Source organism: Miscanthus floridulus, chromosome 1 (genome assembly GCF_019320115.1).
Source record: "Miscanthus floridulus cultivar M001 chromosome 1, ASM1932011v1, whole genome shotgun sequence".
Taxonomy (NCBI): Eukaryota; Viridiplantae; Streptophyta; class Magnoliopsida; order Poales; family Poaceae; genus Miscanthus; species Miscanthus floridulus.
Window position 1 is genome coordinate 65,686,219 of NC_089580.1, and position 10,706 is coordinate 65,696,924.

At 45.4% G+C, this 10,706-nt stretch overlaps 1 long non-coding RNA gene across 3 annotated transcripts in view; it reads right to left on the reverse strand.

Moving 5' to 3' along the window:
• Positions 1-10,197, reverse strand: part of LOC136485822 (uncharacterized) — a 53,348-nt gene extending 43,151 nt beyond the window's left edge. Inside the window, exons 1-3 of one of the 3 annotated variants that reach the window (XR_010766568.1) lie at positions 9,792-10,197; positions 7,744-7,876; positions 7,487-7,632 (exon numbers count right to left, since the gene is read on the reverse strand). This is a non-coding gene — a long non-coding RNA (uncharacterized lncRNA). Of the gene's footprint in view, positions 1-7,383; positions 7,633-7,743; positions 7,950-9,791 lie in introns of those variants that run through there. The other 2 variants (XR_010766565.1, XR_010766567.1) reach the window with 2 other exon arrangements.
• Positions 10,198-10,706: the final 509 nt, after the last annotated feature.

A 10,706-nucleotide genomic window follows, 5' to 3' on the forward strand; every position in this document is an offset into this window, starting at 1 on the left:
AGGCAAGCCAGAGAGAGAAAGAACAAATTAAAACAAGGACGTCAACGCCGTGCTAAGCAGCGCAAGGAAGCTTGGATCAAATATGAGTCAGACCTAGCCGAGTACAATAGAAGAAAATCAGAGCGAGAGGTCGAAGAAGGACGAGCAGCGAATACACCCTACGATAAGATCCGAGAAACACTAGAAGAACTCAGGGCGACTTCACATCCCAATGAAAAACAAGAACAGCTCCGGGACTTTCTCCGATCGACAGTCCTAAGGACGCACGACGGAAGGGCTCGCTCAAGACTACCTGACAAATCAACATCTCATGAGCAGGAAGATCAAAATCAAAGGAAGTCCGCTTTCAAGAGACTTGGACCAAGTGGAAGTCACAACAGAGAAAGTAGAAGAAATCATAGTCAAAACGATCGAGTCGAACAACCAAGAAAGGCCAGAAGCAAAGCACCTACTGAGACAGCCACACAGAACTACTCTCACCAAGACAACAGTTGGCAAGACGGAGGCGCAGAATCAGAATACACAGAAGCCAGAACGCATGATAAATTCCCCTGTTTTGCAAACAGACTTGCTTCAATACGACTGCCTCACAAGTTCAAGCCGTCCAACCACTCCAAGTATGACAGCAAGACCGAACCAAGGCAGTGGCTCAGGATTTACTCGCAATCAATTGAATTGGCCGGAGGAGACAATGACATCAAGACCTTGTTCTTTCCCATGGCCCTAGAAACCATGCTCATTAAATGGTTTGACAAATTGAATCCAGGATCAATTAAAATTGAGAGGACTTGCAAAGAGTTTTCTGTGAAAATTTCGCGGATATCATTACACAACCAATCACCCACGCAAAGTTAAAAGGACTCAAGCAGAAATAAGGTGAAAGTCTCAGAAATTACTATCGACGGTTTGGCGAACTACGAGCTCAAGTACATGACATCACCTAACGAGAAGTAATCGAAGTTTTCTCTCACAGAATCATGGCTAGGTGGCAGTTTCAAGACTTCTGCAAATAAAACCCAAGAAACAATGAAAAATTTAGACGAACAGTGGAAAAGATGATTACCGTAGAGAAAAAGATACGAGAAAGATTCCCGGATAAAAACAACCAAGACAACCCGAACAAACAAAATCCTCGAAACAACAAACATCAGGAAAGAAAACGTGGACCAGACAACACCATAGCAGTGACTGACAAATCAAGGAAGTTTTCCAAACCCAAGAGGTATGATGACATTGAAAACATGCGTTGCATCTTGCACCCTAAAGGAAATCACACCATCGGAGATTGCTACACCTTCAAAGATCGATACACAAGGAAAGATAGTAAAGAGAATACCAAAGAAGTCAATCAAAAAAAAGAAAAAGACAACCACGAAGACAAGGGATTCCAAAAATCCAAGGGGACAGTAGCAGTAATCTTTACCAGGGTTCTAGATTCCAGAAACAAACATCAAGAAAAGCTAGCGTTACGAACCATCATGGCAGCAGAACCTACTACACCAAGATATCTTAATTAGTCACAGTATCCAATCCAATTTTCAAAAGAAGATCAATGGACTAGCGTAGGAAATGCAGGCCATTACCTACTCGTTCTAGATTCAACTATTGTTGGTATGACTGTCATAAAAGTACTAATCGACGAGGGAGCCAGACTCAACATCATTTTCTCAGAAACTCTAAAGAAGATGGGACTACAACTTGCCGAGATGATTACTCCAACAAGCACGCCTTTTATGGCATAGTACCCGGCAAGGCTGCAATGCCACTTGGACAAATCACTCTATCAGTTACTTTTGGGACTCCCTCGAACTACCGTACAGAGTTCATCAAGTTTGAAGTTGTGGACTTCGATTCATATCACGCAATCCTCGGACGCCCAGCACTAGCAAAATTCATGGCAATACCGCATTATCCGTACCTATTGCTTAAGATGCCAGGGTCTAACGGTGTCCTTTCTCTTCGGAGTGATTTAAAGCGTGCTTTTGACTACGATGTTCAGGTGATCCAAATTGCAGAAAAAGCACAGGCCGCCGATGGAAGAAAAGAAATAGCCACTGTTGCAGCAGAAATGAGCCTAGAAGAGCTAGTGATACCGGCTAAAAAATCCAACATCCTAGCACCACCAAAAGAAGACGACGTCAAGCAAATCGACCTAGGCACCGGTGATCCCTCCAAAATGGCAACCATCAATGTCCACCTCTCGGCAAAATAGGAACTCGCGCTCACCAATTTTCTTCGGGACAACAAAAATATCTTCGCTTGAAAGCTGGCCGACATGCCAGGTGTGCCAAGAGAGTTGGCTGAGCACAAAATTGATATCAATGAAGGCTCCAAGCCAGTGAAGCAACGACTACGACGATTCTCACCCGACAAGAAGGCAGCAATTAAAAAAGAAATTATAAAACTAATGGCAGCCGGATTCATCAGAGAAATCCTACATCCAGATTGGCTAGCAAACTCAGTTCTGGTACAGAAAAAGAATACGGACGAGTGACGCATGTGTGTCGACTACACATATCTCAACAAACACTGCCCGAAAGATCCGTTCGGGCTACCACGCATTGATCAGATAGTTGATTCAATAGCAGGATCTGCCCTATTATCCTTTCTTGATTGCTATTTAGGATATCACCAGATTGCATTAAAGGAACAAGACTAGAGCAAAACATCTTTCATCACCCCATTCGGTGCTTACTACTACAAAATCATATCATTTGGACTCAAGAATGCTGGTGCCACTTACCAAAGAGCTATCCAAACATGCCTCGGTGATCAGATCGACGAAAACGTAGAAGCATACGTAGATGACGTAGAAGTAAAGACAAAGAACCCGGATACACTAATTGAAGACTTAAAGCAAACCTTCGAAAACATGAAAAGATGGAGGTGAAAATTAAACCCAAACAAGTGTGTATTCGAAGTTACTTCAGGACAACTACTCGGATTCTTGGTCAGTCATCGTGGAATCGAAGCAAGCGCCAAGCAGATTCGAGCCATAACAGAGATGGGCCCTCCTCAAAGTGTCAAAGATGTGCATAAACTAACAGTCTACATGGCGGCCCTCAATCATTTCATATCAAGACTGGACGAAAAAGGGTTACATTTCTTTAAATTACTAAAGAAGACAGACAAGTTCGACTGGATAGAAGAAGCCAACAAAGCTTTCAAGAAGCTCAAGGCATACCTCACCTCCTCACCGGTTCTCACACCTCCGAAGAAATACGAAGACATGATGTTGTACATCGCGGCAACTTCTACAATGATCAGCACAGCAATTGTCGTAGAAAGAGAAGAAAAAGGGCGTGTATATAAAGTACAACGCCCCGTATAATACATCAGCGAAGTACTGTCAGAATCAAAAATTCGGTACCCGCATGTGCAAAAATTACTCTACGCCCTCCAGATCACTTCACGCAAGCTTTGCCACTATTTTGAAGGCCACAAGATTACCGTGGTGCTAGATTTCCCACTCGGAGACATCCTGCACAACAGAGACGCAACAGGACGCATATCTAAGTGGGCAGTTAAACTTGGTGCTCTCAATATCGATTTCACCCCACGAAAGGTAATTAAGTCTCAGGCCCTGGCCGATTTTGTTGCCGAGTGGACAGAAATTCAACCTATGTCAAGTACAATCCTTGATCATTGGAAGATGTACTTTGATGGATCACTCAAGCTAGGCGGAGCCGGTGCAGGCGTCCTTCTCATTTCTCTAGACGGAAAACAACTCAAGTACGTCCTTCAGATATTATGGCAAGCTACAAACAATGAAGCAGAATACAAAGCCCTCATCCATGGGCTACGAGTGGCAATTATCCTCGGAATCAAGCGTTTACTCATATACGGCGATTCAGCAGTAGTCATCAATCAAGTCAACAAAGATTGAGACTGCACCAAAGAAAACATGGGCGCCTACTGTGCTGAAATACGAAAGCTCGAAAAATATTTTCAAGGATTAGAAATTCTACACATCCTACGCGATTCTAATATTGCGGGAGACGTCCTCACCAAGCTTGGATCAGACAGGGCGAAGGTCCCACCCGGTGTATTCACAGAGGAGTTATCAGCTCCCTCTATCAAACAACCCAGTGAGATAACCCCTAAAATCTCAGCTAATGACACCTAGATTTTGGTAATCACCACTTCATGGATCTAGATTTTTATTGATTACATCAAAGAGAATAAGTTACCAGCAAAAAAAGAGGAAGCTACCCAAGTTATTCACAGAAGCAAGAATTACGTCCTAGTAGGAGACAAACTCTTCAGAAGAGCCGCATCATCAGGAGTACTCCTAAAATGTGTCTCATTTGAAGAGGGCAAAGAGATCCTAGACGAAATACGCTCAGGTTGCTGTGAAAATCACGCCGCTTCAAGAACACTAGTCGGCAAAGCATTCCGCACCAGTTTCTACTGGCCAACCGCTTTAAAAAACGCAGAAGAACTCGTCAGAAGATGCAAATGTTGTCAAATGTTCGCAAGACAAGCTCATGTGTCAACTCACAACCTCATCTACATCCCACCCGCTTGGCCTTTCTCCTGCTGGGGGCTGGATCAAGTAGAACCTCTCAAGAAAGCAAAAGACAGTTTCGAGTACATCTTTGTAGCAATTAATAAGTTCACCAAGTGGATTGAATACAAATTACTCGCAAAATACAGCGCAGCCAAAGCAGTCGAGTTCATCCAAGATATTATGCACCACTTCGGCATGCCCAATCGAATTATCACAGATTTGGGTTCTCCCTTTACAGCCGTAGAATTCCAAAGTTGGGCACAGGACTGCGGCTTCAGAATACATTACGCATCAGTCGCACATCCAGAGGCCAACGGACAGGTGGAAAGGGCTAATGGACTCATACTAGCCGGATTAAAACCAAGATTGTATGAAGAACTAGTGGACTATAGATCAAAATGAATTGAAGAATTACCCAAAGTCGTATGGGGGCTACGGACTCAAATAAGCAGAGCCACCAGATACTCACCTTTTTTCCTGGTTTACGGATCAGAAGCCATACTACCTGCCGACTTGATCTGGACGTCACCAAGGATAGAACAATATGACGAATGAGAAGCAGAACACACCTTAAGATTAGAACTCGACAGTACAGAAGAAGTCAGAGTAAACGCTACCCTTCAATCAGCAAGATACCTCCAAGGATTAAGACGCCACTACAACAAGAATACCCAGCATCGATCACTACAAGTCGGCGACCTAGCACTAAAAAGAATACAAAAAACTGACGGACGCTATAAACTACTCAGTCTATGGGAATGTCCTTTTATCGTCACAGAAGTCACCAGACCAGGCACATACAAGTTGATAACCGAAGGCGAAAAAGAAGTCAACAATACATGACACATCAGCCAGCTAAGAAGATTCTACGCATAAAAACAACTCAAGGAAAAATATATATACAAGCCACAAGAGATCAATGTTCATGATCAATAAAGATGATGCTCATCGACAACATATGTACTATTATGACTTATCAATGTTCATGATCAATAAAGATGGTTCTTTCTAGACAACATATGTCTTATTATGGCTTTCCCCGAGTTGTTTCCAATGAGCTAAACCAAAAAGCAAAATGGCTGAAAAAAACACCTGAGCATACCGATAGAGAGAAAAAAGCTAAAAACATGTTTGAGCCCACCGATGAGGGTAGCTAATAAGCTAACACCCGAACCAAAAAGCAAAATGGATGAAAAGACGTCTGAGCATACCGGCCAAGAGCAAAAGAGCTGAAAAAATGCTTGAGCCCGTCGATAAGGGTAGCTAACAAGCTAACACCCGAACCAAAAAAATAAAATAGTTGAAAATACGCCTGAGCATACCGATCGAGAGCAAAAGAGCCAAAAAGATACTTGAGCCCACCGATGAGGGTAGCTAATAAGCTAACACCCGAACCAAAAAGCAAAATGACTTAAACTAAGCCTGAGCATAAATCAGAGCAATTCCAAGACAAGGCCCTCCAGCTCCTTATTCCTAATGGCAAGAGGCTCGAGGGCTACACTCAGAAGATCCCAAGAAGCGCTACACGGTTTCGCTCAAGAAAGCACTCGAACGACGCTTGTTTCTGCTCAACAAGACTTGAAGGAACAAGACGAGGCTTCCAGAACTCAACCATGAAGTACTCGAAAGCTTGTCAATCCTATGATGTTTTTGCAACCACAGATAGGACCAAATGCTGACCACACTCCAAGTTAAGCCGAAAAGAAACAGCTAGAGATGTCCTAAGTCTTTTCAATACTAACAAGAATAAAAAGTTTATCAAGACAACGATCTATACTGAGTTGTTTACAAGTCACATACGAAAGCCAGACAAGCACTCAACAAATCAAGGAAGTCTACCAAAACATCAATCTACATATACCGAATTGTTTACAAGGCACAAACTAAAGCCAGAGAAGCACTCAACAGATCAAGAAAGTTTGTCAAGACAATAATTTACCTAAGCCGGGTTGTTTACGAGACAAAGAAATACAGACAAAGAAGACATCAACAAAAAATAAAGAATCTCCATTCAGTCTTCAAGTATAGTGTTTTATTACAGAAGCTAGAATACAAAGGTCGACTACATCAAGCATTGTCAGCAGGAGAAGAAACATCAAAGTTAAGATTATCTACAATCTTCCTAGCTAAATCATCGACCTCGGGCTCCAACTTCTCAACAGCATCCAGATACTCTTGGCTCTCGGCTTCATCAGCAACATTGGACAAAGAAAAGTCTGGAGAAAGAACTGAGACCTAGGCAAAAACATTCCTAGTACATAGATGGGCACACCGCTTCACAAACTCCTGGAAACGGGTCGGCACTTAGGGAATGAACTGAGCCCAAGAATGACCATCATTTACTGAAGTCCGAAGAAGGTCGGCTACTGATCGAAAAGACTTCCACAAAGCTTTCTAGTTTTCAGTAGCCGTTGCCAACTTGCCAGTCAAGTCCTCAACTATTTTTTAGGCCTGCACAAGATCTCTGTCAGCTTCACGCCTAATCAATTTAGCAAGCGCGAGTTCTTCAGCTTGAGTAATTACCTCCTCAGCCTTATTGTGGCTAGTACGAACAAGTGTCTTCATCTTCTCGATACCCTCCGAGAGCTTCTGCTTTTTAACTCGGAGAGCTAAACCAAGCAAGAAAAAATAAGTCAGTAAAAAGGCAAATTTGAATACAAAGGGAAGCGAAAAAGAACTCGCGATACCATAACACTCTCTTCATGGCCTCCACATTTGTTTTCCCAAACTGAAAATACAGATATCATTTGCATCTACAAGAAAAGGTACATCTGAATGTAGCCGTCGAAGCAGTATCCAAGTTTATGATGTGAAGGAAAACAGAAGTGAATCACGTGATTGGAGTAAATAGCTCAGGCTGAGACAATAAGAGATGGGAGCCAAAACTTTAATCGGATCAAATATGCTTCTACACATAACTAAATATGCTGGAGGAATACATTCACATCTATTCGTAGTAGGAACAAATGCAGGTACCTCTTATTTTTCTTTTTCTTTCTTCACCTGTCATCGTCACTCTTCTGGTCCTCTTCATCTCCTTCCACTTCTTCTTTGCCGTCATCCACTCTGAAGTCGTCCTTCTCAAATTCATCGTGAGCCGTAGGAGAAATCATATTCTGACACTAACCAAAAAAGGTGGAAATAAAAAAAACAGCAAAAACAAAGCATTAAAAACTAATGAAAAAATAATAAGGAAGGAAAACTGCTCCCTTAATTGGGAGAAAAGTGCACACCCCACAAGCAGCCCAAGCCAGAGTGAAGACAACGCAGAAATTGCGAGGAAAACCAGGCCGTCATCATCGTCGCCGTGATCGTCATGCTGGCCATATCATCCCTGTCCTTCCGTGTCGTTGGCTTCGATCTCATCTTGTAGGGTTCCAAAGGCACCAATTTGCATCAGCAAATGCACACAAATCTGCACGAAAAAGGCGAAACGCCCCAAACCGCAGGAGAAAATTGGCTATTTGCCATTGCAAACAATGGGCTTCACAAAATTGCCATTCAAAAAATTGACTTCGTAAAATTGCCAGTCTAAACATTTACACTTTGTTTTTGTTGCCATAATCCCTATTTAGCTTCTTTGTTTCTGTTTTTTGGGATTGTCCTCCACGCGAAAAGACATTGCTGCCCTTGGCTGTTGGGGGACGTCGGGCGGATCATCGTTTGCACGTTGGCTACGTCAGACGTCAGAAAGATCAGCGTCATGTTTCTGGAAGGGAACGAGAATACGGAGCAATATATTGTATAATGTAATTGTACTACAGGAACGCAAAAAATTCTCAAAACCGTTCTAGCTTATCTCTGCCCGTGTCACAGGTATCCACCGCGATGTCCATTGATCGATCATTTGGTGCAGCCACATGTGCACTCTCCTCATCTCTAAGCCCTAAAAGCACAGATATTTGATTTTCATTCAAAAGTTCAATTCTTCCTTCATCATCGTGTTTCTCTACTATCTGCAAGTTGTCCCAGTCAACTTGTGGTATAGGATCATCAACCTCCATATCAAACCTAAACCAAATATCGTTTGCAGTTTACGGTTTACACAAAAAAAATTTGAAAAAAAAGAAACAAAAAAGCGAAAAGGCTACATCACCACACCTCGGAGGCAGTGCACGTTGCACCATGTCAGGCAGCGTCGAGGGCGCAGAGTCTCCGTCGAGCGCAGGTGCCAGCGAAGCCGCGTCAACGCCGGTCAGCGAGGGCGCGTCCACCACGAGGGACGGACTAGGATCCGGCAGGGCGCATGACGACGTTGGGGCTGCATCTAGCCTGCCGAGCGCGTCGGCCGCTTGCAGCAAGCTGAGTGCGCTTGCTGTCGGGGCCACGACGAGGGGCGGCGAGGTCACTCCGACTTCCACCGTGGTCGTGCCGACGGCTGCCGAGGTCGCCGCGAGTTCCTCCATGGTCGTGCCGACGGCTGCCGAGGTCGCCGCGAGTTCCTCCATGGTCGTGCCGACGGCTGCCGAGGTCGCTGCGAGTTCCTCCATGGTCATGCCGACGGCCATCGTGGTCGCTGCAAGCGCGGGTGACGACGTGGCGGCGCTGAGCACGGGTGGTTGTGTGGCGGCGGCGAGCGCGTCCGCCGGCGGTGCCGCATCACGGCCGCCCTGCATCATGGACGTCTAGGGCACGCGAGCGTTGTTCGTGTGCGAGTGGACACGGATGTGAACTATATCTATCTGACATCTGATGCAGCCAATCTCGTGCAAACGGACGTCTCCCAGCAACATCCAATCTTGTGCAAACGGAACGGACGTCTCCCAGCAGCAGTCAATCTCGTGCAAACGGACGTCTCCCAGCAGCCAAGGACAGCAATGTCTTTTCGCGTGGAGAACAATCCCCAAAAAACAGAAACAAAGAAGCTAAATAGAAATTATGGCAACAAAAACAAAGTGTACATGTTTAGACTGGCAATTTTACGAAGTCAATTTTTTTAATGGCAATTTTGCGAAGCCCATTGTTTGCAATGGCAAATAGCCAATTTTCTCAAACCGCAGAAAGCAGCGAGAAAAAAATATTTTTCATCGGAAGCCACCGTTCGCCCCACTGTCGTCGAGGTATTTCAATTTTCAACCTAACCGAACCCAAGGAAGGGTGAATCGGTTTAAGATCGAGGCAGGGTCAGATCCAGTAAAAGGCATGGCTGTAACTGGATCAGATAAGATCCGAACACAGATAGGTAGGGTTTGGGTACTCGATTTAAGATCAAACTACAGATAGCTAGGGTTTGGGTACTCGATTTCGGACAGCAGGAACGGAAGAGAAGGGATGCACGTACCTGTTTGGTGCTCGTCCCCGGCGAAAGTTCCGAAGATGAGGCCTGGGCACCTAGCGTCGGGCGGAGAAGCGGAGGCCTACGCACGGACTGCGCATCTGCGCGCCGCCACCGGCTAGCATCTGCACGACGCAGACGTTGGGGGAGAGGAAAAGGCGGCGAAGCACGTGCCGAGTGCGCTGGCGCCGCCGGCCCACGCACCGAGGGCGCTACCGCGGCCGCAAGCACCGCTGTCGTCCGCGTGGAGCAGCACGAGGGCGGCGAGCCTCCGCGAGGAGGGAGATCCGGGAGGGAGAGGGTGCGGAGGAGACGATGTGGCGGTGGGGCGAGCGGCGGCGGCGATGCGGCGGCGGGGCGAGCATCCAGAAGCTTCCGGGGAGGACGGCCGATGTGGCCGGGTAATAAAGTGAACGAACGGACGGCTGGCTGCTAAGGCTATCTGCACTCGTTTACCTCTATTTTTATTTTAAAAAAAATATTTTATTCTAATTATTAAGATTTTCTACTTCATACTTATTTCTCCTGCACCCGTGTTATCTCTATTCCATACTTTATACTCATTATTTCATATTTTATTCCTCTCTCCCTCTTTCTCTCTCCCACCGACCCTCTCTCTCGCAGCTACAGTGTTGCTACAGTGTACCGGCTGCTTTACAGGTGACCAGTGCGGGAGCGCGGCACGCTACTGCTGGTGTACCGGCTCCTTTGCAAGTCAGCAGTGCGGTCAGTCTAAGGCCGGTGGTGGAACAGACGGACCGGATGACACTGGAACAGCGATGAACAGTGGAACAGTGATCTGGTCTGAGAAACTAAGGCTGTCCGCACTGCTATCCCTCTAAATCCCACCTCTAAAGGAATATTCCCGTTCTAGTCACCCACTTACAGTATCATCTCCGGCACCCATATTCTCTCTATATC